The sequence below is a fragment of the Pantherophis guttatus genome, chromosome 2, assembly GCF_059756535.1.
Source record: "Pantherophis guttatus breed Tessera chromosome 2, ASM5975653v1, whole genome shotgun sequence".
Classification (NCBI taxonomy): Eukaryota; Metazoa; Chordata; class Lepidosauria; order Squamata; family Colubridae; genus Pantherophis; species Pantherophis guttatus.
The window spans coordinates 30,212,535-30,240,109 of record NC_142064.1 but is presented as its reverse complement, the minus strand read 5'-3'; the positions used below and the strand labels follow the sequence as shown (position 1 = coordinate 30,240,109).

The 27,575-nt window shown below is 39.8% G+C and overlaps 1 protein-coding gene across 5 annotated transcripts in view; it reads left to right on the top strand.

The window, feature by feature from the left end:
• Nucleotides 1–11,062: 11,062 nt before the first annotated feature.
• Nucleotides 11,063–27,575, top strand: part of ELOVL7 (ELOVL fatty acid elongase 7) — a 43,430-nt gene continuing 26,917 nt past the window's right edge. Inside the window, exon 1 of one of the 5 annotated variants that reach the window (XM_034440945.3) lies at nucleotides 11,063–11,247. The gene's annotated coding sequence lies outside the window, so the exon portion shown is untranslated. Of the gene's footprint in view, nucleotides 11,287–13,137; nucleotides 13,468–27,575 lie in introns of those variants that run through there. The other 4 variants (XM_087885712.1, XM_034440946.3, XM_087885711.1 and 1 more) reach the window with 4 other exon arrangements.

Sequence of the window (27,575 nt, the reverse complement as noted above, 5' to 3'; positions counted from 1 at the left end):
TTCAATTTTTTTAGTGATATGATTATGATACAAACTTTCCTTGAGCTAAGCTGGTTTATTTGCAATGGTGTAAAGGGAGTTTGACACTGTCTTCTTCCAATGTATCTTTATTTCCCAGTCTACAGCTACAGACTACTACTCTGATCATTTATAATCCTAGAACTAAGCAGGGCTGACCCTCCATAGCTTTCTCAAGGTCAGTCAGGTTTGGCTATATTTTACTATCTGTTGAACACACTTATTGTTAAAAGAGCTCTGAATAAGAAGTTTGAATGGTGTAAAATCAAGCTCTTTTCTAATAGATAGTGACATTCTCACATGAATTTTTAAATGCATTGGTATTCACATTCAGAATTATCCTGTTCTGTTCTTCAAAAGTTTCACCCCAGCAGTGAAATGCACTTACCTTCGCTATTGGTTTGGAAATGTGAGCACGCGCACCACTTCTGCACATGCGCAGAGGGTAAAAAAATGGGATGTAATGACATCCCAGCAGGTGGGTGGAGCCTACTTCCACCGGCGCTACCAGTTCACACGAGCCGGATAGATCCGGACGGATTTCACCGCAGTTTCACCCAATATAAATTTAAAAATATCAAACCATTTTGGAGTAAGGAAGCATAATAAAATGGGATGACTGTTTAGTAAAATTGATAATCACACACACACAAAAGAATAATTAATTGTAAAAACTAGAAAAATGTTATCATCTCATATGAAAGTTAAGTGTTGACATAACAACTAGACTAAACCTTTACCTATAACTTCCAGCTCTTGTTTTCAGGGTCATCTTCTTATTTTTCTTATTTTAAGTCTGTAAATAACTGCACGTAAATAGTAAATCTATATTCAAAGGCATGCAGAAAGATGTCATACAGAGGTTCTGTCAACTTTTGTTCACTTAGGAATTTAAATACATACTCTGATCAAAGTTCTATAACCAATTGTACACTCACATACTTCATAACATTTTAAAAATGGCTCTGGAGTTATTTGCAAACCTTCAATGAGAATAAGACAGTTACTGTCAATTCACTTACAATAAAAAAAATGAAAAAGGAAAAAAAAAGAATGTGAAGATGAAAAAAGTAATAAGTTCAATAACAAGCCTTATAGTTATGGTGAATAACATGGCAAGCATCTGAAATTGAATCCTTTGACTCAGGTGTGAAATGCTCCCAGTTCGGACCGGATCACCCGATCCAGTAGCGATGGCGGCAGGTTCAGAGAACCGGTAACAAAAATCCCTGCGCCCTCCCACCATGCCCAGCTGAGCCGCACGATTATCAGAGGCTTTTTTTTTTACTTTTAAAACCCTTTTTTCTACAACCTCTTCCGACGAAAAAACGTTTAAAAGTAAACAAAAAAGCCTCTGATAATTGCGCAGCTCAGCTGGGATCGTCAGAAGCTTTTCAAAGCATTTTTTTCTGCAACCTCTTTGGCTGAAGAGGTGGTAAAAAAAATACTTTGAAAAGTCTCGGATGATCCAAGCTGAGTTGCCTGATCGGCAGAGCCTTTTCAAAGCATTTTTTTCTGCAACCTCTTTGGCTGAAGAGGTGGTAAAAAAAATACTTTGAAAAGTCTCGGATGATCCAAGCTGAGTTGCCTGATCGGCAGAGGCTTTTCAAAGCATTTTTTTCTGCAACCTCTTTGGCTGAAGAGGTAGTAAAAAAAATACTTTGAAAAGTCTCGGATGATCCAAGCTGAGTTGCCTGATCGGCAGAGGCTTTTCAAAGCATTTTTTGGCAACCTCTTCAGCCGAAGAGGTTGCAGAAAAAAATGCTTTGAAAAGCCTCTGATGATCCCAGCTAAGCCGCACAATTATCAGAGGCTTTTTTAAAAAAAGTTTAAAAAAAAATGTTGGCCACGCCCACCCAGTCACATTACCCCACCACCACCAAGTCACGCCCAGAGAACCGGTAGTAACAAATTTTACACTTCACCCCTGTTTTGACTCCTTGCAAGTTTGGTAACTAGCTTTAAATTTAGATTTCTGCAAATCAGAAATGGCAAATATTTCAGGTGAGAGCAACAGTGTAAATCTTATGAATATGTTGGTTAAAAGGCAACATAGGTTTAAATAGCTCAGCCTTTCCATGCCATGTTATGTTTAAAAATACAATGGTAGAAGTTCATACACTGTGCAAATAATAAATTATTATTTGCTTGAATAAGTGCCATCAACTCAGTGTTGACTCCTATTGACCATAAAAATAGATCTTCTTCATCTTGAGTTTTTAGTCTTTCAATAGTAAATTCACTTCTATTATAACTGAATCCATCCACCTTGCGATTGGTCATCCTCTTCCTCTTCTCCTTGTATAAGGGACTTATCAAAGGAGGTAGATCTTTGCATGATTTGTCCAAAATATGCTAGTTTGAACTTTCAGTTTTACCTCAAGTGAAAATTCTGAATCTATTTGTTCTTTCATACATTTGTGTACTTTCCTGACTGTACAATACTGTACAGTCCAGCATCAAAGTTCTAAAGTATCAACGTTCTTTTGAATTTGCTGCAAATTTTTACTTTCTGTCTTGAGCACAAAGTCCAGACCAGTTTCCAAGTAGAAATAAAGCTGGATACGTTCTTTTCTCTAATTAAAGTAGTCATTTTTGCCATTTCTACTAGATCCATCACTTTTTCCATCAAATCTTCTCTTGTGGAGATTGATATACCTTTCCATTTAGAATTCTATACGCAGCATATAGAATTCTTTCTGCAATCAACATATACGATAACAAAATTCCAAACCATTTTTCCAACTCCTTCTCTACAAACCTTAAAAGTAAAAACTTCAGGTTTCAATTTTATATTAGTTATGAAAATCGTCTGCATTATGACATGAATCTGAGCCCAATATTTCTTTGCTTTATTACACCAAAAAAGATAAAAAGTACCATCTTTAAAATTACATTTCCAACATACAGTACATTTGAAAGACCTATAATCAGGACCGGATTTAGATGAAAAGAGGCCCTAGGCTATTCCACTTATGAGGCCCTTTCACCTATAGTGAAAGTGTAATTTTAATTTTGCTAACAATTTGAATGTAGGCTCCTCTTGATCTTGAAGCCCTAGGCTGAAGCCTAATTAGCCTATAGGAAAATCCGGCCCTGGCTATAATATATATCTTCGACAATTTTCACAATACATTATTTTGTAAAAGGGGGAAAAAAAGTGAAAAGTTGAGGCTGTAATTTTATTTTGAACTTTATTGCACTGAAAACCATTGGAAGTCAATGCTTTTTTTCTTTCTGTCCTTATTCTATTCAGGTAGTCCTCAACTTGTGACCACAATTGAGCCCAACATTTCAGTTGTTAAGTGAGACATTTGTTAAGTGAGTTTTACCCCATTTGCCCCCCAAAATAGCAAATTGACACAACTATTACAGTGACTCAGCCAAAAGCCCAGTGACAAAAATACATCGTTAAGGCATCATGTTGGGAGGTTGGCAGCCAATCTAACCTCCAGGTGGATGATGTTCAGGGTGGACGTCATAACAGAAAAGGCTATTTTTCCTGGACCTTATAATAAATGGGACCTGGAGCTGATATAATCAGGACAAGGCAGGCCCTCAAATAATCTAAAGCAGTGTCTCTCACCTTGGTAACTTGAAGAAGAGTGGACTTCAACTCCCAGAATCCCCCAGCCAGCACTGCTGGCTAGGGGATTCTGGGAGTTGAAGTCCACCCATCTTCAAGCTTCCAAGGTTAAGAAACACTGATCTTAAGGATGCTTCCCTTGAAGCTTCTTTGAAACAAAGCATGCTTCCGAAAGGTGTTCACAAGGATGGTCAAAAAAGTCAAGATGGAAACCACAACCACCCGTTTTTCTTGCCACAGTTGTTAAGTGAATCACTGCAATTGTTCAGTTAGTCACATGGTTGTTAAGTGAATCTGACTTCCCCATTGACTTTGCTTGTCAGAAGGTCACAAAAGGGGGTCGCATGACCTCGGGACACTGCAACGGTCGTAAATACGAGCCAGTTGCCAAGCATCTGAAATTTGATCACATGACCGTGGGGATGCTGCAATGGTCTTAAGTGTGGGAAAAGTCTTAAGTTGCTTTTTTTTCAAGGCCGTTGTAACTGTGAATGGTCACTAAGTGAATTGCAGTAAGTCTAAAACTACCTGTACTTCTCCCCCTTTCTTATCCTTTCCCATTTCCTTCTTTTTTTTACTTTTGTTCGTATTTTACGCAATTATAATTTCAATACAATGTAATATAAAATATTCTTTTGAATTTGCTTTCTCAGAGACCATTTTTTATATCCATAAAGTATCAGAAAAAAAGTCATTCTCTGAATACTTCTAATTTTGTAGACGTAGACACATAATAGTATCTGAATATCTTTTCCAAGGCCTTTATTGTAGCCTTAATCAGGGGTGGGGAACTATGGCCCTTTTATGACTTGTGGACTTCAACTCTCCAAATTCTGGGAGTTGAAGTCTACAAGTCATAAAAGGACCATAGTTCCCCATCCCTACCTTAAGTGGTAGTCCCGTGATGGCGAACCTATGGCACGCATGCCACAGGTGGCACTCGGAGTCATATTGGTGGGCATGTGAGCTTTGCCCTAGCTCAGCTCTAGCGCACATGTGCATGCCAGCCAGCTGATTTTTCAGCCCTTCCGGGCCCACTGGAAATCAGGAAACAGGTTGTTTCTGGGCTCCGGAAGGCGTCAAAGGGGTGGGGAGGCCATTTTCACCCTCTCTAGGCTCCTAGAAAGGCTCTGGAGCCTGGGGAGAGCAAAAAACGGGCCTTCTAGTCCCACCGGAAGTTGGCAAATGGACCATTTCCGGTCTCTGGAGGGCCTCCAGGGGAGTGGGGAAGGCCATTTTTGCCCTCCCCAGGCTCCAAGGAAGCTTCTGAGTCCTGGGGAGGGCAAAAAACAGGCCTACCGGGCCCACCATGCCATTGCATGCCAAAAGTGTGAGAAGCGTGGGGGGCAGGGCGCATTGAAATATGGATGTGGACACACATGCGCACGACCCCCCGCACTCCCCCCGCTTTTGGCACGCAACAGCAAAAAAGTTAGCCATCACTGTGTGTCTATAGGATATTTCTTGACTACTGGATGCTTTATTGCTAGCTACTGGTAGCTAATTATCACTTCTGAAGCTGATTTCTATATATACTGCAATTAGCTTAATCTTTTTTACATTTAATAATGGTATCAATTTTCAATTATATTCCTTGAAATTATACTACTAAAGTCTGCAAATCATTTGTTGATAAAACACTGGATCCTTGCCAAAAGGTGATCATTTACAGCATAGTCAGATAGTGTTATCAGCAACAATCTGGTAATGATCTTTCTTCCTCCAGTTTTAAATTGGATGTTCATCTTCCAAACCAGCTTCCCTTGGTACATACTGAGCCATGTGGCATATGATGATTAGTCCACCCATCTTCAAGCTACCAAGGTTGAGAAACACTGCTTTAGTGTGTCATATTATGTGTAAATATATAATGGCAGAAGTTGACATTGCGCTAAACCATAATACTGTGATCTCATTTAGCATATTATGCGAACCTTAACATAAAGTATAGGTTTATGCTTTAGTATGTTTTATTTTAATCAATAATTTATGGTAAAACAAGCCATAATTTATGCAATATATTAACCAAGTTTAATAAATCACAGTTGGCTAGATTAATATAAAGCTCTTCAAGTCATGATTTGCAAGGCGCATTATAGCTCAGCAGCAGTGGTAGGATTTAAAATTTTTTACTACCGGTTCTGTGGGCGTGGTTTGGTGGGCATGGCATGGTGGGCATGGCAGAGGAAGGTTACTGCAAAATCTCCATTCCCACCCCACTTCAGGGGAAGGTTACTGCAAAAAACCCATTTCTTCCCGATCAACTGGGACTCGGGAGGCAGAGAATAGATGGGGGCGGGGCCAGTCAGAAGTGGTATTTACCAATTCTCCGAATTACTAAAAATTTCCGCTACCGGTTCTCCAGAACTGGTCAGAACCTGCTGAATACCACCTCTGCTCAGCAGGACATGTGAACTTCAGTAGACCTATAGAGAGAGAACCAACAAACTGTTGGGGATAGGTGGTTATGACATACAGAAAGAAAGAAAGACAGGTAACAATTTATCCTTTTACTTTGTGAGTCCTGAACAGCAGGATTCGCCTACTTCTTCTGCCAACCCCGTGGGAGGACAACCTAAATATTTTGATTTAACATTTAAGCTCTAATTTTGAGATTAAGCAGTAGCCATAGGTCTTCTTGTAATCCCACTGATTGCAGATCACCAATGTCTGGCTCCACACAGAGAATCAAATTGCTATCTAGAAAATTACACCAATTCAGATTATGAAATAACAAATCCAGCAAATGGGGTAAAATCTACCATAACAGGCAGTGCTATACTTGTCCCAATCCAAAAATCCAGCAGCAGTCTCCACTTCCTTTATAGGGAGATATATCAGAGGTGAAATCCAGCAGATTCTGACAGGTTCTGGAGAACCGGTAGCGGAAATTTTGAGCAGTTCAGAGAACTGGTAGCGGAAATTTTGAGTAGTTCGGAGAACCGGCAAATACCACCTCTGGCTGGTCCCAGAATGGGGTGGGAATGGAGATTTTGCAATATCCTTCCCCCATGTTGTGGTCCGCCAGCAGCCTGCAGAGTTGGCAGCGGAGTTGGACAGCAATGAGGCTGAGGAAGAACATGAGCCAGTCCTGAAGGCTGGGGAAGGCCCGGATGAAGGTTCTGCGTTGGAGGCAGTGATGGGGCCAGGGCCATCGGGGAGTGAGGTGCAGATTCCAGAGCCTCCAGAGACTGATAGGAGTGAGGCAGAGGAACAGGAGGAGCCTGTTCCTAATGCACTCATGAGAAGAGCTGCCAGAAAGCAAGAGCAGCTCAAGCAAAGAGGACAACTCGGAGTAGGGCCAAGAGATGATTGGTCCTTCCCATAAGGCTTAAAACAGACCAGCAACAGCATTTGAGCTTTGCCGGAAAACAACCTTGGTAGCTTTGTCTTCTTCATCTACGTTTTGCGTTTATTTTTGTATCTGTGACTTCTGAATGTTTTCCAAGAAAGGCCTTTGGCAGTTTGCCTAATTGGATCGAGGTTTGCAATAGGACTGAGGAATTTGTGTTGGGAGGAATTTGCTTTAATTTAGTTGAAAGACACTGGGAATGAAGTAATTCCCAGCTGTTCGAATAAAATTTGTTTGTTTTTTCACTGACTGGTTTTTCTACTACTTACTTGGGCCTGGGTCACAACACCCCAAGAGTGGGGAGGGAATGGGGATTTTGCAGTATCCTTCCCCTGCCACGCCCACCAAGCCACACCCACCTAGCCACACCCACAGAACCGGTAGTAAAAAAATTTGGATTTCACCACTGAGATGTATAGTAAACAAAGTAAGAAAACAAGGCAATATCATCATATTTACCAGGCAGGGATACAGATGCTTGGTGCTGGAGGTTTACTCTTGCAGCAAAGATGGCTTTCAAACTGCTTTGCAAACCAAGGTATTGCAGCCTGCAACCCATCTATGAGGAGTGCATCGACACATACTGTACTTGGGAAGCAATTACTATTTTAAATGGATTTAAATACCAAATAAGCATTAAAGCAAACAGGAAGCATCATATAGTGTAGGACTAAATAGCTATTTGGTGTGCTTAAGGCAGTCATCATTTTCCTTGATAATATGCGTCAGATTATTTTGTGGAGGTCTGGAGATATGCCATTTCCCTTAAGGTTGCCTTGCCACTTCAACACATCTAATGGAAAAAGGTTCCGAGATAAGATAAAACAAAGCATGGTGGATGCTTTGCTTTTAGAAGTCAGGTGACCACATTACTTTATGAAGGAGCTCCAGACAAGGCAACTGCACAAAGCTTGACATGGGCAGAAAACAATTCTAAATGTAGGACAGTACTCATCCACACATAGGAAGTTATAATTTACAATCATGGTTTATTGGGTTTACAGGCCATTAATTACACTATCAATCACATCATATCATTAATAGATGATAGCTGGATTCACTGAATATCTAACCTGCACAAGCAAGTTAAAAATCCAGTCAGTATACACTACTTATGCTGTGAAACAACAAAAGGAAGCAGTTCTTCAAAACTGATTTTGTTAACTGATATGACCCTTGAGATCAATTAATAGAATGATTAAAATTCCTAAGATTTTTTGACATCCTGAGTCATTGCCATAGTCCCTTCACCCATGTTACTTTTTACCCTGCCTTGGGTTTATATATAAATACTCATACCTGGAAAGTACCAGATTAAAGGAAATGGTAATAATCCATAACTAGAAGACAAAAGTTACAGAAATAAAGTTCAATTCCAATACTGATTTTTTGTGTGTGACTAGACTATACAGTTGGAGTCACAAAAATCCAAGCAAAAGGTTAAAAGCGGGGTGAAATCCAACAGGTTCTGACAGGTTCTGGAGAACCGGTAGCGGAAATTTTGAGTAGTTCGGAGAACCGTCAAATACCACCTCTAGCTGGCCCCAGAGTGTGGTGGGAATGGAGATTTTACAATATCCTTCCCCCAGGAGTGGGGAGGGAATGGGGATTTTGCAGTATCCTTCCCCTGCCACGCCCACCAAACCACACCATGCCCACCAAGCCATGCCCACAGAACCGATAGTAAAAAAATTTGGATTTCACCACTGGTCAAAGGGTGTTGACTGCTGGGCTGTACAGGTAGTTCTCAGTTTATGACTGTAATGGAGTCCACCCATCACATTCATAAAGCAGATCACGATCACTCATCTGACCCGCTCAATTTTATGAACTTTTTTTTTGCAGTGGTCATTAAGTGAATGACACAATCATTAATGCAAATGTCAGTTTTACATAAAAATGTTATAAAACACAGTCATGTGACTGTGGGATACTGCATATAGCTGTAAATGTAAACATCTGGTTGCTGAGCACCTGAAATGCAGTCATGCGCCTGGGGAAGGGGATAGCAATCAGAACTGGGTTTTAAGTACCTCCAGGGCAGTCAGTTGCAATTTTGAATGGTTGCTAAGCTATCAGTCATACATCCAGGACTACCTGCATTCTTCCCTAAGCAGTACTTCAAGTTAATCTTATGTCAACTACAACAAGGTCTTCAGACAAGTTTTATTTGATCTATTACATTTGTTTTAGAATCAACTCTCATTTGGCTAAGGGACATATTGCTACATGAAGCAATAAGGGAGGTATTGCCAAGTGAAGCAACTGGGAATGGTTGTCAGGGCCCGTGGGAGCGGGTGCTATTACAGGGAGGACATTCTAGAGAACATCTCATCTCTAATCCCATCAGATGTACTGGACAGCATAGTTGGTTCCTCCCTGGGCCAGACTGCAGATTGTACAAGGTACAAGAAATCAAAACTGAGTCCAGGCAACTCGTCATTGGGAGATCTCTCATTCAGCTAAAGTGACTCGCCCTGCTCCAGAAGATGATACAGTGGTTTTGTTTTTTATTCCAGTTAATCCATGTGTTAGTTATGGTTTGATCTGGTTTGATTTTATTTATTTGAAATGAACCATGCCAATGAGCCATGGTGGCGCAGTGGTTAGAGTGTAGTACTGCAGGCTACTTCTGCTGCCTGCCGGCTGCCTACAATTTGGCAGTTCAAATCTTACCAGGGTTCACTCAAGGTTGACTCAGCCTTCCATCCTTCTGAGGTGGGTAAAATGAGGACCCAAACTGTTGGGGGCAAAATGCTGATTTGTAAACCGCTTAGAGAGGGCTGTAAAAGCACTGTAAAGCAGTATATAAGCCTAAGTGCTATTGCTATTTTGATTTTATTTATTTATTTATTTATTTATTTATTTATTTATTTATTTATTTATTTATTTATTTATTTTTATTATTTATTTTCACATTTTTGAACTGCCCATCTCCTTCAGAAAGGGATGGGGGGGGTTACAATAAAATTCCTGCTATATGCTTTGTATGGGAGTGCCCATGAATTAGATTTGGAAGTTACCCATATCATGCCAGAAATATATCACATCTATTCTAGCCTAGATTTCCAACAGATTTGAGTTAAATTCGAAGTGCCTGAATAACATAAGAATATCCTAAGTGGCTTACGTGGAGAGAAGGCTTTGTCCATATGTAGTAGTTTAGGAACTGGATATTGCACAAAAACCTGTGTGAGTCACCCTGAGGTTTGATCTGTATTTTCTAGCGCCTGGGACTTTTCAGTGGCAGCATCAATATTATGGGATTTTCTCCCACCCTCTATTCCATTAACTTGTTGATTGGTTGGTTTTTAAACATTTTAAACAATTTAAAAACCTGCCTTTTAGTCATTCCATCATTGTGGCAGTGCTTCTGTTTAACCTGCCGTGTTTTTTTTTTTTTTGCCTTTATGCTGCATTATGATAGTGTATTATTGATAGTTTCACAAGATAAGCGTTTGTCCCAAAGGAGCTTTTTCAAGAGGCAACTGGACTTTCTTGTTTTTTTCTTTTCTTTTCTTTGAAGACGTTTCCTTTCTCATCCAAGAAGCTCCTTGAGAGCTGAGAAGCGAAACGTCTTCAAAGAAAAACAAGAAAGTCCAGTTTCCTCTTGCAAAAGCTCAGCTGGGACAACCAACCACCTGGATGGCTGAGAATCTCCACAGATACGATTAGCCTTTATTTACTACGATGTATGCTTAGAGCAGTGTTTCTCAACCTTGGTAGCTTGAAGATGGGTGGACTTCAACTCCCAGAATCCCCCAGCCAGCGCTGCTGGCTGGGGGATTCTGGGAGTTGAAGTCCACCCATCTTCAAGCTACCAAGGTTGAGAAACACTGTGCTAGACGAGGATCGCTTGGAGCAGAGCTCGTTTTATTTGGCAGCCGCGTGACCAGCGGAGGGAGAAAAATACAGTATAATTAAAAAAAAAAAAACATAGTCATTTCAAAAACTTCGGTGCCCAAAGGTCCCACTTCTACCACCTGCCCAAGAAGCCTGAGCAGAGATTGCTTGGCGTCCAAGAAACACGTGCGGGGGTGACTGAGGAAGAGGAAGGTTAGCAAGGGGGGGGGTGGGAAATGAGTCACAACTCACTCCGGCCAATCCCAATGGGCGGATCTTGCAAGGCAGCGCAGGGCTGGGCTCCGCCAGAGCGGGGAGTACCACGGCCGCTTCTATTCTCGCTAGTGCAGTTGCTGGTTGCCTTCTGGTGCGCCGGGCGCGGGAAGGCGGCGTCCGTCTCCCCCCAGGGCGGCTAAGTGAGCGCAGCGCCTCTCGTTTCGGACCCAGCGTAAGCCCTGCGGAATTTGGCGGGAAGCGTCCTTTTCAAGTAATACCTTAGAGCCAGATTAGTTCCCCTCGTTACTTACGGGCGAGGCAATCGCTGAGTTTTCTTTTCTGACTTTCCAGCGATTTTCAGCGTAGGGGATCGCATCGGTGGGACGGGTACGATCCATCTTCCCAGTGGCCCAGGCAGGCGAGTGGGATGCTGGGATTTATGGAACAGGTGTTGGCGAAATCCTGGGAGAAGCGAGAGCACAATGAGCGGTTCGTTGAATTGGGGTTTGCTTAATCAAGCCCGACTAACTGGATTCTCTTCATATATTGGGCTACAATGGATAGTTAATGTTTATATATATATATATATATATATATATATATATAGGCAAAGCCTTAAGTCAACAATCCACTCTCAAACAAAGGTTATAGTAGCTTAACCTGGTGTGTGCGGGGTACATCCGTGACTTGGGTGGGAGCTGCTGGGGGGGGGGAGATATTGAGGGATGTCCAGGAGATGGGGGAATGTGCGCGCTGCCCGGACCAGGGATCGCTTTCGCGGTACCTTTAGCAAAGTTTTTCCCGGCGCTGGTATCTCCAGGTGTGCTTCGGCTGCTGTTAAAACTGGAGGATGCTAAGTAGAAAGATCGGCTCTAACGAGTAATTTAGCAGGTGGGAAAGACCTTTTGGGAAACTCAGGTTCCAGTGGGCTGTCAGACTCCCGAATGCGAAATAACATCGTAACTACGTAGTACGATGGACTTGCAGGGCCGGCGCAACGGGTAACGTGTTCACATTGGTGCAATAGAACTGAGTGCTTTGTTAATACGATATAATGGGTTAGGGATTCTCTGTAATGGTGAAATCCAAATTTTTTTTATTACTGGTTCTGTCGGCGTGGCTTGGTGGGCGTGGCAGGGGAAGGATACTGCAAAATCTCCATTCCCACCCCACTCCAGGGGAAGGATACTGCAAAATCCCCATTCTCACCCCACTCTGGGGCCAGCCAGAGGTGGTATTTGCCGGTTCTCCGAACTACTCAAAATTTCCACTACCGGTTCTCCAGAACCTGTTGGATTTCACACTCCTGATTCTCTGTCTTCACTGTGAGTTGTATTGTGTTTGTGTTTGGGTGTGTGTGTGTGTGTGCACTGAGGGAGCTCCACCAATCTCATTGTAGGTATGTTCCGCACTGACAATAAAGATTTGAAATTAAGTATTGGTCTGGCCACCTTGTTACTGTTGACATGTAAATGACGGGAGTCCGATTGGCCCGGTCTGAGCCCTCCTTCTTCTTAGCAGGTGTGTGGCATTTTGCCTGGATCTGCACAGCGCGCTAGACTGGGGCTACAATGGATAGTTAATGTTTAAAACGCGTTTGTGGCAACCAGGACTCTTCCCTCAAGTTTGTTTCTTTTTTTTAAACTTGGTTTAGTTGTGCAGACATTGGTGATCTGCAATGTGCACAGCAATGTTGGTTAATGTTTGTTAGTAGGTGGTGTCAACTGTTGGAGGAGGAATTTCGTTGCCCCAAGGCTTCCTGGTGCTGGGTATTAAAACCCCAAAGTTGGAGACAAAACATGGTTTCCCCTCGTGGCTTGTGAAATCGCTCGTGCTGGAGGCGCTTTAATTCAGGGGTCTCCAACCTTGGCAACTTTAAGCCTGGCGGACTTCAACTCCCAGGATTCCCCAGCCAGCTGAGCTGGCTGGGGAATCCTGGGAGTTGAAGTCCGCCAGGCTTAAAGTTGCCAAGGTTGGAGACCCCTGATTTAAATAGTTGTGACCGTTGCCTGGGATCAGCCATTCACACGCGACTTGCCCTTGACCGGATCAAGAACGTGGCGGCTGCGCTCCCGGTGAAGGGACGCCGCGAGTTCCCCAACCGGTGTTCTCCGCGACGCGAGAAACGAGTAGAACTTGCTTTGCTTTTAGCTGGAACGGCCCGGTTTACGGACGGCGGCCTTTCTCCTCCTCCTCCAGCCTTGTTTCTTCTTCTGGGTCCCGGAGCTACCTGGGTTGGTTTTGCGTGAACCCCGTGCGCCGTGTGAAAGATGATTTTGAAGACACGCCTCTTGCCTAGCCTAGACTTCCGTCACCGATTGCCGGTGGAAGCATTTGATCGCGGTCTGCTTCACATTTTACCGGTTTCTCCCGGTGTTAGGTTTTGTCATAGGGCGGAAAAAACATCTTCCTGAAGGGTTGCGTAGTAAGTGCTGTTTTGGATGAATCAAAGGTATGATTCAGTCAAAAGCAGTTTCCTTTTTTTTTTCTTTCTTTCTCGTGGAGGACGAACCGGTGATGGGGTATCATTTTCTGCATTGCACAAAGATTTCAATGCATGTGATGTTATCTGGTGAGAATTGAGTGGCTCGTTTCACCCCATATCTGTGAAGCATGTCATTTGGGGTGTGTGTGTGTGTGTGTGTGTGTGTGTAGTTAGCCAATCAGATATGAGCCAGATGTCACACTAAGGATGAACTTAGTTTAATTAAAAATAATGGAATCTTCTGGAATATTAAAAGTGTAATGTGTTTCACTTATTTTTTATCGATCGCTTTTGTGCATGCTCTCAAGTTCAGTCCTTCTGTTAGATTTGCTCAGAAAATTACTAAGGGTTAATTTTTTTGTGCCTTCATGAGATTCCACCCATTGTAAGTGAAAGCGTGTACTGTATGGGGAGGGGCGAAAACTTTGGCTTGACTAGTTAAATTACTAGAGAGGAAAAACTCTTTAATGAAACAGGTTTGAAAAATTACCCTAGAATTTGTCATGCTAATGGACTGTTTGAAAAATTCTGCACCTAGCTGAAAGTCTAAAGGTAAAAACAAATCATTTAATTAAAAGAATAATAAAATGGACTAACAAATCTAGTTTGTTCAGCTTCTTCTGTCTCCTTCAATAATAATACTTCATTGAATAAAATGCCTAATAGTGCTGAAGGCACAATAAGGCACTCTCCAAATATTCAAATAAACCCTCAGATTTATTATGGCTGTTAATTCTGGGAGTTACAATCCCAAGACATCAGGTTTCCCATTTTTTTCTCCAAATTGTTTCTAATCTAATCTTTGCATCTGCTTTTCTTATTATCAACGAAAAGCTAGTATGGTCTGTAGTTTTGTAATACTTGGTTTTAATTAACTAAGTTAGCTGTGAACTTATTTCATGTTAGGCAAGTCCTGTGATTCCTTCTCACAGTGTGTAGTAGAAGATATGATGTGATCATGCAGTGTAATTCTTTAGCTAAAGGATAATGAACAATTTCATTTGCTCTTTGTGTAAAATGCACGTGTTTTTAAAGATAGGTTCATTTTGTGCAATTTATAATTAGAACAAAAAGTGAGCCGATGCCTTCTGTGTATGTCACAAATCACCAAAGGGGTGATGAATTCTCATTTGGGAGGCAAGCAAGATGCATTGTTTTCCTTGTTACTAATTACATCTAATTCATAATTGAGGGAATGAGGAAGTAAATAGAGTGACACAACCTCTGGATTATTGCTACAAGGCTGGAAGTCATACATAAAAAGGCCAAAGTATCACATATTTTAATATTCCTTGGTTACGGGTAGTCCTGAACTTACAGCCACAATTAGGACCAGAATCTTGGTCTTTAAGTGAAGTGGTTGTTAAGCAAGAGGCCCATGTGGCTCTTCCCTCAATGACTACAATCCCACTACTCTGAGCTATGGTTGTTAAATGATTCCCTGGCTGTTAAACAGAGGGAGTTCCAGGTAAGAACTGTGGGGGGCTTGGAGGGAGAGTCCCTGGGAAGGTCCATGGCAGTGGGAGGGGTGGGAATCTTTCATTGGGCTGTAAGAACAGAGCTAAAATCCCTGTCCTCTAGGGGGAAATCCTTTGTTGGGTAGCAGGAATGCAATTAAAATCTTGAGGATTTAAGCCCTGTGTCCAGAGATGAGAGGAAGTCTTCTGGACAAGCAGCCCCAAATCTTCCCTTCTGGCTGCTCCATTGACTTAGTGGGTCAGCCGACAGAGAAGATTGTACAGTGGTGTTCACAGGATTAAGAAACACTTGGCAGCTGGTTGTGAGCACAAACAGTTTGTCAAGCACCCAGATTGTGATCATGTGGGTAAGGGTTACACTTTACACCATTGGAAGTGCTTTACAGGCTATAATTCACCTTTTCTGAGACCTTTTCATAACGCCTAATGGTAATTAAATGACTGGTTATAAATTGAGGACAACCTGTACTTTCATTGCCTTAATAATAATCTTTGCCACGTGCTGTGAGCAAAGCAATATGGTTTAGGTTTGGCTTAGTCTATGTTTCCCCAGTTGCAATGTTTGGCTGTGAAAATTGGACTTTAAGAAAGGCTGAGCGCAAAGAATTGAGGCCTTTGAACTATGGTCCTGCGAGTCCCTTGGACTGCAAGGCAATCAAACCGGTCAGTCCTAGACAGGGTGGATTTGATTTAAATCGAGTTGATTTAAATCACAATTTAAATCATGATTTAAATCACTACTAAAAAGGCTTGATTTAAATCAACTCGATTTAAATCATAATTTTTAAAGAGCAACCGTCATCTCTGCTACTCCTTTGACCCACTGTTGACTCACCGATAGTCCCAGTGTTGCAGAATATACAGCCTCATGCTACATAACTAAGCTCCATTTCATGCTGAATAAACTAAATTATTTATGTATCTTAAATAGAAAACTATCTTACGATAGATTTTTACCCCAAAAGTTTTTTATTAAAATAAATTCGATAAAAATCAAAAAAATCCGATTTAAATCAAAAAAATCCGATTTAAATCAAAACAATCGGATTTTTTTGATTTTTTTAAAAAAAATCATTGATTTTTATCCACCCTGGTCCTAGAGGAGATCAACCCTGATTGCTCTTTAGAAGGCCAGATCCTGAAGATAAAACTCAAATATTTTGGACACCTAATGAGAAGGAAGGACTCCCTGGAGAAGAGCCTAATGCTGGGAACGATTGAGGGCAAAAGAAGAAAGGAACGACAGAGAATGAGGTGGCTGGATGGAGTCACTGAAGCAGTAGGCATGAGCTTAAATGGACTCCAGAGGATGGTAGAGGACAGGAAGGCCTGGAGGAACATTGTCCATGGGGTCGCGATGGGTCGGACATGACTTCGCAACTAACAACAACAACATATATCATATCAATATATGATACCCAGTCGTTGCAACTTGCAGTTAGTTTAAAAATATTTTGTGGGATAGGTGTTCTGACACATGATTTCAGTACAGGATCCAGATAGTTTGTTCACTTCTTCTAAGAGAAAAGTAGTGAAGGTTCCTCTTGAAGCTCTCTGCCTACAATGTTGATTCAGAGCCATTTTTGACATTTTATTTTTAGTGGTCTGAACTGTATGAACCATTTTGTCAGGAAAGAAGGGCTGATATTTTCCCCATCAAAGCCCCCCGCCCCAATCCAAGCTCTGTCAGAGTGGTATAAACTATAAAGCAGAGGTCTTCAAACTTGGCAGCTTTAAGACTTGTGGACTTCAACTCCCAGAATTCCAGCTATGCTGGCTGGAGAATTCTGGGAGTTGAAGTCCACAAGTCTTAAAGCTGCCAAGTTTGAAGACCTCTGCTATAAAGAGTTCACCTTCTTTTAAAGTCTCAGAATGGAATGATACAGACGTTATATTATGTCATGCCCCCATGTACAATTTTTACATGACCATCATCCTTTGGAAGGTGGATGGGTGGGGGATTTATCTATTTTTATATATCCAGAGGTGTTCCCACTTAAGTGACCACAAGGAGGCACCACGTTACTGGTTTCATCCTTATTGGGAATCTAAAGACAGATGCAACCAGATGTTTTTCAGTGGGGTTCAAGCCCTCTACCGGGAATTGAATTCACAGATCTTTGAACTTTAGATGGCTATCTAAAGTTCAATAGCAGTGCAATAGTTTTATCTCAGAGAAAAATTGTGCAAAATATAAGACATTTGGAGGAAGGTTTTTGAAGTTTCATAAAATCTGTCAGATTTACCCCTTTGATTGTCGCTGTCAGGCTGATGTTCCTAGTTCCTTAACTATGAAAGGAATTCCACAGTGGAATTAGTGCATATACTTTCTTTCATTGTCTTTCAAACAGAAACTGGAAAGCCAATGGTTGGAGAGGGTCTAGTTCTGGTTTTCTGCATCAAGTCTGGGAATCAACCAAATGACCCTTAAGATTTCATCTGATCTTATGTTAATGGGTCCTGATATACCAGGAACAATGATATATACTGGGTTTCCCCAAAAATAAGACCCTGTCTTATATTTCTTTGAACCCTGAAATAAGTGCTTGGCCTTATTGCCATGCGCTCAAAAGCCCGATTGGGCTTATTATCAGGGGATGTCTTATTTTGGGGGAAACAGGGTATTTGTGCAAGTACTAACAATAACCAGAATACATAGGAATGTCATCAGTTTAGATTTTCACCAATATAAAAATCAGAATCAATAATCTTTTTTTTTTTTTAATTTTGATTTATATGCCGCCGTTCTCCGGAGACTCAGGGCAGTTTACAATGCGCTAAACAATAGCCTTCATTCTTTTGTATATTCATACAAAGTCAGCTTATTTCCCCCACAACTGGGTCCTCAATTTACCTACCTTAGAAAGGATGGAAGGCTGAGTCAACCTTGAGCCTTCGCGAGATTCGAACCTGCAGTAATTGCAGGCAGCTGGTCTTAATAACAGGGTGCCTTAGACCACTGTACTACCAAGGCTCTTATCTTGCTTGTATTGTTTTCCCAGGGAAAAGAAAATTCAGCTGAAATTCTTGTGGGTGGGTATGATGAAATCCTGGCCTTATTTTGCTCATAGCACAGCCACAAGTGAAGCTTTTTTTCACTGTATTATTTTTCCTGTAATCTCAGCCTGGCTGGGTTCTGTGCTTTAAATTAGGGAGCAAATTCTTGAAAGTTTGGGAGAACTTCCACTTTTTGAATTTCTGGAAGGCGTAGAAGATTTTCTGACATGGTGTCAGGATAAAGGATGAAAAAGTTCAGACTATTCTTTAAGTGACAGACTAGCCGACAAACTGCACCCATTCATTCTTCAAAGCCCTAAAATGCCCTGGTGGCCCAAATAATGACAATTGTGGATTGCTTTTCTGTTGGTTACAAGTAGGGTTTTAATCGTAAAGAAATGCTGAAAAATTGCATGGCTGATATTCAGAGACACAGAATGCTGGAATATTCCAATATTTGACAGGTTGTCCTCTCAAATTAATCCTACTGGAACCCAACATATGGGAACTATTTTGAAATAAGGTTTTTTCAAATGAGACAAGTAGCCAACAACAAACAACAACAAAACCTAGAAGCATTGATACTAGAACTAAAATGTTGCTACAGAAATGACTCTCCCTTTGAATACTATGGATTTTCTAGGATTAACTTTTACTCAGATCCAGATTAGCTGCTAGTCTAGGATTAGATGTGATAAACAAGACATGATTAGATTAGATAATCTTACAACAAGATGGTGCTACATGTTACAGTTAAGATCCACCAGCTTGATCATAACCTTGATTAAAATTCCAATTCAGTGTCAAGGTACTAAAGGGAAAGCATGTCTCCTCCAAAAATGGACAGAGCTTTAGTCTTTTGTAAAGAAGTCTCCCCCCCCATCCCCTTAGGCTTATAGAACCCATTCAAGTCCTGAATTTACGGTTGTGTGGAACAAATTTGAAGAAAACCACCCTAGATTGCTGTGCCCAGAACTGGACACATCATTTCAAATAAGGCCTGACTATTAACAAACAGAACGGGATAATTACTTCCCATAAACTGGACTCTCTACTCCTGTTAATAACATTTTAGAATAGCATTTGCCCTTTGAGCAGTTGCATCAAATCATTGGCATATATTCAACTTGTGGCATAGTAGAACACCAGATTCTTTTTTTCACAGAAACCAGTACCAAGCCAGATTTCCCCCTATCGCGTATTTATGCTTATTTATTTTCCTCAGCTGAAAACCTTTGTATTACTCACTTTAAATCTTTATTTCACCTAAATATTTTAAGCCAGAAGAACTTTTTGAGTCTTCTTTTCCTCTTCTAGCTAATACTCCTAGTTTTGTGTAATTTGCAAAAGGAGTAATCATTTCTTCATCCATTTCATGAATAAGGTTGCCCCATAGCTGTGTGATAATCTACTCAGTACTACTCTCCTACCTTCACTTATGCAGAACCACTTCTGAGTACTCTCTGGGTACACTTATTTAGCCAGTTACACATTTCTATAATAATAATCATCTATCCCCAATAATGTTGTTTTTAGAGTCAGTTTTAGGGGCAATGTGGGCAGGTCAGTGCAGTTTTCTTGGTAATATTTTCAAATATGATTTGCCAGAAACGCCTTCTGAGATGTTTTCTGACTTTCCTATTTTAGGATTGAGAGATCGTAGCTGGCCCAAAGTCACCCAGCTGACTTTCTATCCCTCTAGAATAGAACTAGAATTTGGGTTTTCCTGCTCTAGCTCAGCATCTTTAACCACAAGACCAAGCTGGCTTTTTCCCATATCAGATTATTTTCTTAATAAAGATATATCATGAAGTACTGTGTCAGAAATTTTGCTGAGGTCAAGGTACACTATGTCTGCCCTATATCCCCAATTTGTGTGGTTGGTAATTCTGTCAGAAAACTGAGATAAGTTTAATCTGGCATGACTTGTTTGGCTCCTGCTAATTGCTGGCTCCTGTTAATTGTTGCATTTCCATCCAAGTCTAATGATCAGATTTAGGTGCCAAGATGACAGACTTGTGATTTCATGGGTTGGCTTCCTCCCCACCCACCCCCTTTAAAGATAGGAACAATGTTTGCTCTCCTCCAGTCTTCTGGAACATTATCCATTCTCCAGAAATTCTCAGAGTCAGCAGCACTTCAGTCACCCATCCATTAGTTTCTTCAGTACCTAGCACAGTGGTTCTCAATCTTTTCTTCACCACAAACCCCTTTAAATACCTTTTGTGGCCACGCACCACCAGGACTTAAGATATAAATCTTAACATTTCTTCAAGCCTTTGCAGACTCCCCTCTGATTAAATCGTCCCCCACATCCCCCCAAGGTCCACGGACCACAGGTTGAGAATCACTGACCTAGCATATAATTCATCTGGCCCCAGAGACCTGAATTCATTAAAATTAGTTGAATGGTTTTTTTTTTAATCCCTCTCCTGAACTACAGCTCTCTTTCTCTGTTAATAACACAGTTATGGCCAGGAAAGGTTTCACATCCTTTTAAAAATAAGACAACTCCAAAATAAGAGTTTGGATGATCTGCCTTTCCACCATTACTATTACCAAATTACCCCTTTCTCTTCACATCTGTGACTTCTTTGTTTTATCTTCGTCAAAAAGCATTTGTTCTGATTTCTGTTATAATCTGTCTTTTCTGGTGACCACTTTATATCCCTTTCTGATTATACCACCCTACTTTAATATGTGTGTGAAGAAAGAAAACATTCCCCTTTTTTCCAGTGTTTTAAGAAAGCTCTTTGTGTATCTTCCAAGGAGAAGAGATATTTTTCCTTCTAGAACAGGTTGTTTGCAGGTGTGCCATCTATATCTTTGATTGCAAGATTTCCATCCTTCCCTGATTTGTTTTTCCTCCTTCAGGATTTGTCACCATTGGATCATGCCTGTGTGTAGGCTTATCAAAATGTGATCTTCTTACATCCAGTATATCCACCTATTCTTTTTCCTTTTGAGATCATGAACTCAAAGATAGTCTAGTCATTTTCTTCCTGTTAGTGAGAATTAGTTCCGTAATATCAGAACTCCACGTTCCTTATTCTGCTTTTTGACTGATATTGACAGCAAGAGAAGACAAGAATTTGTTGGACCTTTTGGCATAGCAAGATTTCCAGCACATGTCAGGGCAGCTTAAACTCTTTCTGTTGTCATTGATATATATTGCTTTGAAAGCTTCATTACTTGATGTAGAAAGACCTAATCCCTAACTTCTGTCTGCCTAGGTGGCTTATAATAAACTTCCAGAACAAAATCATTTTTGTTTTTCTGTCCTTTTATTCTTATTCAAACACTATCAACAGGATTTCTGTGCTCAGTTGTGTGATTTGCATCTAGGTGTATATTTTCTTAATGTACTATCCCCTCGTTTTGGAATCTATTGAATTCTGGCCTTCCAGAACTGTATTCCAATCTTGAGTGTCACGTCTATGGATCTCTGCCCAGGCCTTTGATTGAAGCATCTTTTAGACTATGTGGGTTGTTTTCCTTTATTTCCATCCGGTTTTGTCATTCTTGTCAGTGTAGATATATTCATGAACTGGAATAGGCATAGCAACAGGTCAGCCAATGAGGGTTGTTTGGTGACTGCAACAGTTTGGAGCCTGGGCATGGCTTAGCTCAACTGTTTTGTATATAGGAGAAGTCTTGTCTCTGCTGTCCCCGGCCTGTGTTTGCAACTACTTACAATCTTTTCTCTCTACCAAATTGGAAAAACCAGCATGGGTATTGTATAATTTGCCTTATGTGTTATTATATATATCTAAAGAAGTTTTGAATCCTGCTGAATTGTCTGATTATGTGCGCTGCAACAAACTCTGACAATTCTGCCATCTTTACCCTTTTTTTTGCCTCTTGCTGTTTTTCTTCTTGTTAATGTTTTAAACCAGGGGTGTCAAACTCGTGGCCCGCGGGCCAAATGCGTCATGCGCTGGCCATGCCCACCCCCAGTTTTGCAAAGGAGAAAAAATGTGATGATAACGTGTCGCTGGGAGTTTGACACCCCTGTTTTAAACTATGTGTAAACAGTGCAGAATCATTTTATTCATGTTGAGAATAAGGGATTAAGAATACCAAGACTTGAGTTAATGTGACTTGCCTATGGCAGATTACAACTTTTGTAAATAAATTACAGTGTTAATCCAACACCTACATATACAGTGCATTACTTACGTCTCATTTCACAGCAATGTTAGCAAGGTCCAACAATGTTAAATCTGAGAAGAGAAAAAGAAAGTGGGGCATATATCTTAGCAGGGCTGTGTCTCTAAATTTAAAACAGTAATTCTCTTCTCCCAGATAAAATGCTTAAGAAAAGACTGCCAAGAGTCACTCTATGAGGGTGGATAAACCATAAATAAATAAACAAATAGTTTAAAATCCCTAGACTGAATGACTCAAATGTCTCTCTTGATGCATTGTGTAATTTTTATTTTACTTTGGTTTGGGGGATTTGAAGGAATTGAGTGTTTTAGTTTTATTTTTATTTTTTTAAAAAAGAGTGTGTTTGTCCCTATGAAGAGTAGGCCATCCTCTGTTCCTTTGATTAACTTTATGAATACATATTAATACATTAAACTTCATTAAATAAAAATGTACACATATAAGTTTAAATATTTCTCTTATCTTATAATGTAAAACAAAACAAAATAGTAGTATCCTAAACCATCTATGACTTCCATTCAATTTATTTTTACTTTATGTCATTTTTCGGTATTCATGATCAGTTCATCAATAGAAGGCCAAGATATTGGTAAGATTTAGATCATACAAGGTTATACAAATTCACTGAGTAAATTTGGATGCGAGGGCAATATTAGCAATTTCTTTCAGAGCCATTAGTTCACATAAGGAAACGTTCTCATTATGAAATTAAAAATGGGAAAAAAAATGAACCTGCTGGGTTCATTTATAGTCGCTAAGTCATATCTAACTCTTCATGACCACATGGACCATAACATGTTAAGCCTCCATGTCCTCCACGAATTCCCAGAATTTACCAAAATTAGTGTTTATTGCATCCATCACACCATCTAACCATTTCATCCTTTGCTGTCCCCTTTTCTTTTTACCTTTAATTTTTCTAGGGTCTTTTCTAGTGAGTCCTCTCTGTTAATTAAGACAGTTGATTATACTAAGGACGAATACACATTTCATCTTTAAATTAATTCACAATTCAGATGTTGGGGAATTTATTTCTTAGTAGTTTAAATTTTATCAATAGTAACTTTAAGTAAGTAATCCTCGGCAATCTAGGAAATATATTATTTACCTACCCAATCAGTTCAGCATAGGTTAACAAAAGAATCATGTTTTAATAAAACATGGGCTGGCTTGAGCTAAATTTTAAATTGATTTTAAATTGGGTTGTTTTAATTACGGCCAAAATATTTAATTATTTTAATACTGTTTTTAAATTTTGTATGATCTGTTTTTACTTAGGCTGTGCACCGCCCTGAGTCCTATTGGAGAAGGGCGGTATAGAAATTTAATTAAATAAATAAAATAAATAAATAAAATAAATAATCATGTGTCTTTGATTCCTTTTTAAAAGTTGATTTCTGATTCTTCATAGCTCTTTGAACTGACATAAAGCTCAGCATCCTGGAAGTCTCTTGTGATCAATGTGTACCTGGGTTTCAGAAGATTGTAAATAGAATATAAATATGCATCTAGATTTATACTCATATAACACAATCTTACTTTACTATTTACTGTTTTTAAAAAGTGTGAGATTGTAACAATGTGAGAAGTGATAGGCCTCCATTCTAACTGAGTATTTTGTTCATAAAGGTGTACGTTGAAACTGGGTTAGAAATCCAAGTTTCTCAAATTGCTGTAAATGTTATTCTGTGAATTACCTGTACGGGTAAAACAAATTCTTGGAGACAATAGCTTATTCCCCATTCTATTGCTTGATGATTGACAAATAGAAACTAGAAGTTCTACTATACTTGGTAGGGCGAGTTAGTCTTTATCAGAAACTGAACTTTTCAGCAAGCAGAGAAAGAGATAAGATGTTGCACAACCACTTGGTAGTAGAAGAAAACCATTTCTGTTTAAATAGTCTCTTTGCATATGCTCTTTGCATATGCTGATTTGAGTACCTAAACAGTTCCCTATATTTCATGTGTACAAAGAAAGAGTAAATTGCAACCAAGGTTTGTATTCTGGACAGACTGTTCTGAAAAATATGAAGATTCCTCAGGATATATATTAGCCGTTCTGATAACTTAATCTTGATCAATTTTGTTAGTTTATGAATTATTTGGGGTATGCATTTGGTACTGCTGTATTTCCCTAGATGCATGTGTATACAGGTGTTTGGAAGCTATTTTGTTTGGATGCAGTGGTGTAGTAAGTAGTTAGTTAGGTATTCCCAAACACATATCCTGTGCAATGAATATCATACTTGAACTCATGGACACTTGAATTTGCACTGAAAAGTAAACTAAAAATCCAGGTTTATTACAAATTAGGTTAACGTAATTGAACTTCTGTTTGCTGCATATAACTTATACATACTTGCTTTATTCCTTCCTATTAAATAGGAACACTGAATAGTTTATTAAACATTTTACCCTGGATGGTTGCTTCTTTTACAAACCAGAATATCAATCTACCTTCATACTTTGTTTAGACTTCATTAGTAAGCGCACAACCACAAGGAAGTTGTGCACTTACTAATGAAATTGGACATTTGGTGGTAGTACCTCTTTATTGGTATAAAGTATGTCTTAATTAAGTTTACTAACATTTTTAATTAACATTTTAAATAAACAGATTGTTTAACATTTTACTGGTTTTATGGTTGATTTTATGCTTTTAGTTTCAGTTTGTTTCATAAACTGGGCATTCTGAAAGAAGCAGTACTTGCAAGATACGAAGAATGATAGCACGGAATTTAGATGTAATTGCAATCATGAGCAAAACTGCTATACCACTTGAATTACAAGCCATCTCTCATCAGTCCTTTTTGTGGCTACTCCTAGGATGATATTGTCTTTTTTCAAAGATTACAATTGGGTTGCATACAATTTCCTTTTTTGGTCAGTTTCAGAGGGATTAAGAATTATTTTAATGAATTAGGTCTATTTAACATTTTAACATAACCCTTGAAATTGTGAGAAACAGAATCACTGATTCATATTTTTTGCTGATTCAAAATTGGACACCTAAATTTGTCAGAATTTAATATCTTTGACAAGATGATTTAGCTTGGTGATGAAAAAGGAATGAACTTGTACTTGACATAAATCTCTGGTCTCACTTGGGAGCCGTGTTCCTCTTCTTTCTGTTTAGTGTTCTGATCAAGATGCAAGGGAGGGAGGAACTTGGGAATGAAAATGAAAGTTGTTGGATGAAAATTATTTGATGGGAAAAAGGAGTTTGAAGGACACTGGGAAATTCATTTTGTTGAAATCCTCTAAATCCTCACTTGGGGGAAGCTGACCTAATCTACTGTGTTCTTATTGGTCTTCCAGCCAAGGATCTCTGAAAGGAACTAATGCAAGATGGCTAGGAAAGCATTTGATTATTCTTGCTTAGTATTCCCTGTATCAGTATTAAAAAGATTCAAATTATGATGATTCAGAATACCATCTATGTACGGTACAGACAAGGGAAAAGATAGTTAGGAAGACCCAATTGATTCAATGAATTGAAGCCCCACATCTAGTTAAGGAACCAATGAATTCTTGCTCTCCACTCTCTCCACAGGAACAAATGAATAAAATTTGGTGATTTCCCCTCTTGAAGTATAATTGGCTTCACTGATAAGATGGGAATACATTCAGGTTTGATGCCAATTGTGACCTACTTAGGCCAGGATAGATTTTATTCAGTGATCCAGATGGGCACCTACATAAGATCCTTAAAATGTTGAACTTCCTGACTCTGAGCTATTTGGTCCATTAAAGTGTTGATTTTATAAAAATCTAAAGAGTTGACCCAAGTACAGGTCGTCCTCGACTAGTTCATTTAGTGATCATTCAAAGTTATAACAACACTGAAAAAAGTGACTTATGACCATTTTTCACACTTATGACCGTTGCAGCATCCCCATGGTCATGGGATCAAAATTCAGACGCTTCTCAACCGATTCATATTTATGATGGTTGCTGTTTGCCAGGGTCATGTGATTGCCATTTGGGATTTTCTGACAAGCAAAGTCAATGTGGGAGCCAGATTCACTTAATAACCTTGCCAGAGGTGGGTTTCAGCAGGTTCTGACCAGTTCTGGAGAACCGGTAGCGGAAATTTTGAGTAGTTCGGAGAACCGGTAGTAAAAATTCTGACTGGCCCTGCCCCCATCTATTCTTTGCCTCCCAAGTCGCAGCTGATCAGGAGGAAATGGGGATTTTGCAGTAACCTTCCCCTAGAGTGGGGAGGGAATGGAGATTTTACAGTATCCTTCCCCTGGAGAGGGGTGGGAATGGAGATTTTACAGTATTCTTCCCCTGCCATGCCCACCAAGCCACGCCCACCAAGCCATGCCATGCCACGCCCACAGAGCCGGTAGTAAAAAAATTTAAAACCCACCACTGAACCCTGCTAATAATAATAATAACAACTGCCTCGAGTCACTTAACAATTGTGGCAAGAAAGGTCATAAAGTATCAGCAAAACTCACTTAGCAATAAATTTTGGAATCAATTGTGGCCGTAAGTCAAGGACTACCTGTACATAAAACATGCTTCCTCCAATACCATTGGACCCTGCCTAAAGTCTACCTGCTTGTTGTTTCATCAATAGTGGCAATGTTCTGTGGGGATACTACCCATGTTTTGCAAAAATCTAGACAACCATTGGAGACAGAGAAGTTCTTGTTCCTGGTATCATCATGAAACTCAGATACAAATTATAAATTAGTTGGCTAGTCATACCTCAGTCCATATAAAGGTATTTATTTATTTTTACAAAATTGCCAGTCCTTGCCCTTTCTCCCTAGAGTGTGTAGCAAGATTCTGAGTTACGAGGAATCTTTAGAGGGCCTGTTTAAAAAAACAATAGCAGGCTGACTTCTTTTCTTTTGTTGATAGTTTAAATATTTGCTTGCTCTTTCCCCTTGGAAACTTGTCTATTACTTCCACGTTTGAAGGTTGCTAGGTTATTGCCTGTTTTATTTGAGTCATTACTTTTTAAAATGCCATTACTTATTTTCACCATTAGCTGTGTGACTCAAACCAGGTAGTGAGACAGATATTGAATGCCACTAAAGAAGCTTTCTGGGAGTTGGGATGAGAGAGTGGGACTTTTACTTAGAAAATTAGGAAATGTTTTCAGATATGAGCGTAGTACATACATGTCCTCTGCACTGGATTTAAAAAGCATATTTTAAAAATTCATGGAAACCTACATACCTTAAATCTAATAATTCAGGTAAGAATTATTTACCTGAAGAATTATTTCCTACTTTTATTTATCAAGCCACTGTTTATATTGTCTAATTATGCTTGTCTTCAACTGAATTGTACTGCCAAGAAAATACAGCTTCCTTCAAAGGAGTTTGAGGCTGCATTCTCCACACATTACTGCCAAATTTAATCAACTGTAAAATAAGAATGGAATATTTAGGAAATTAGGCTGCTGTAT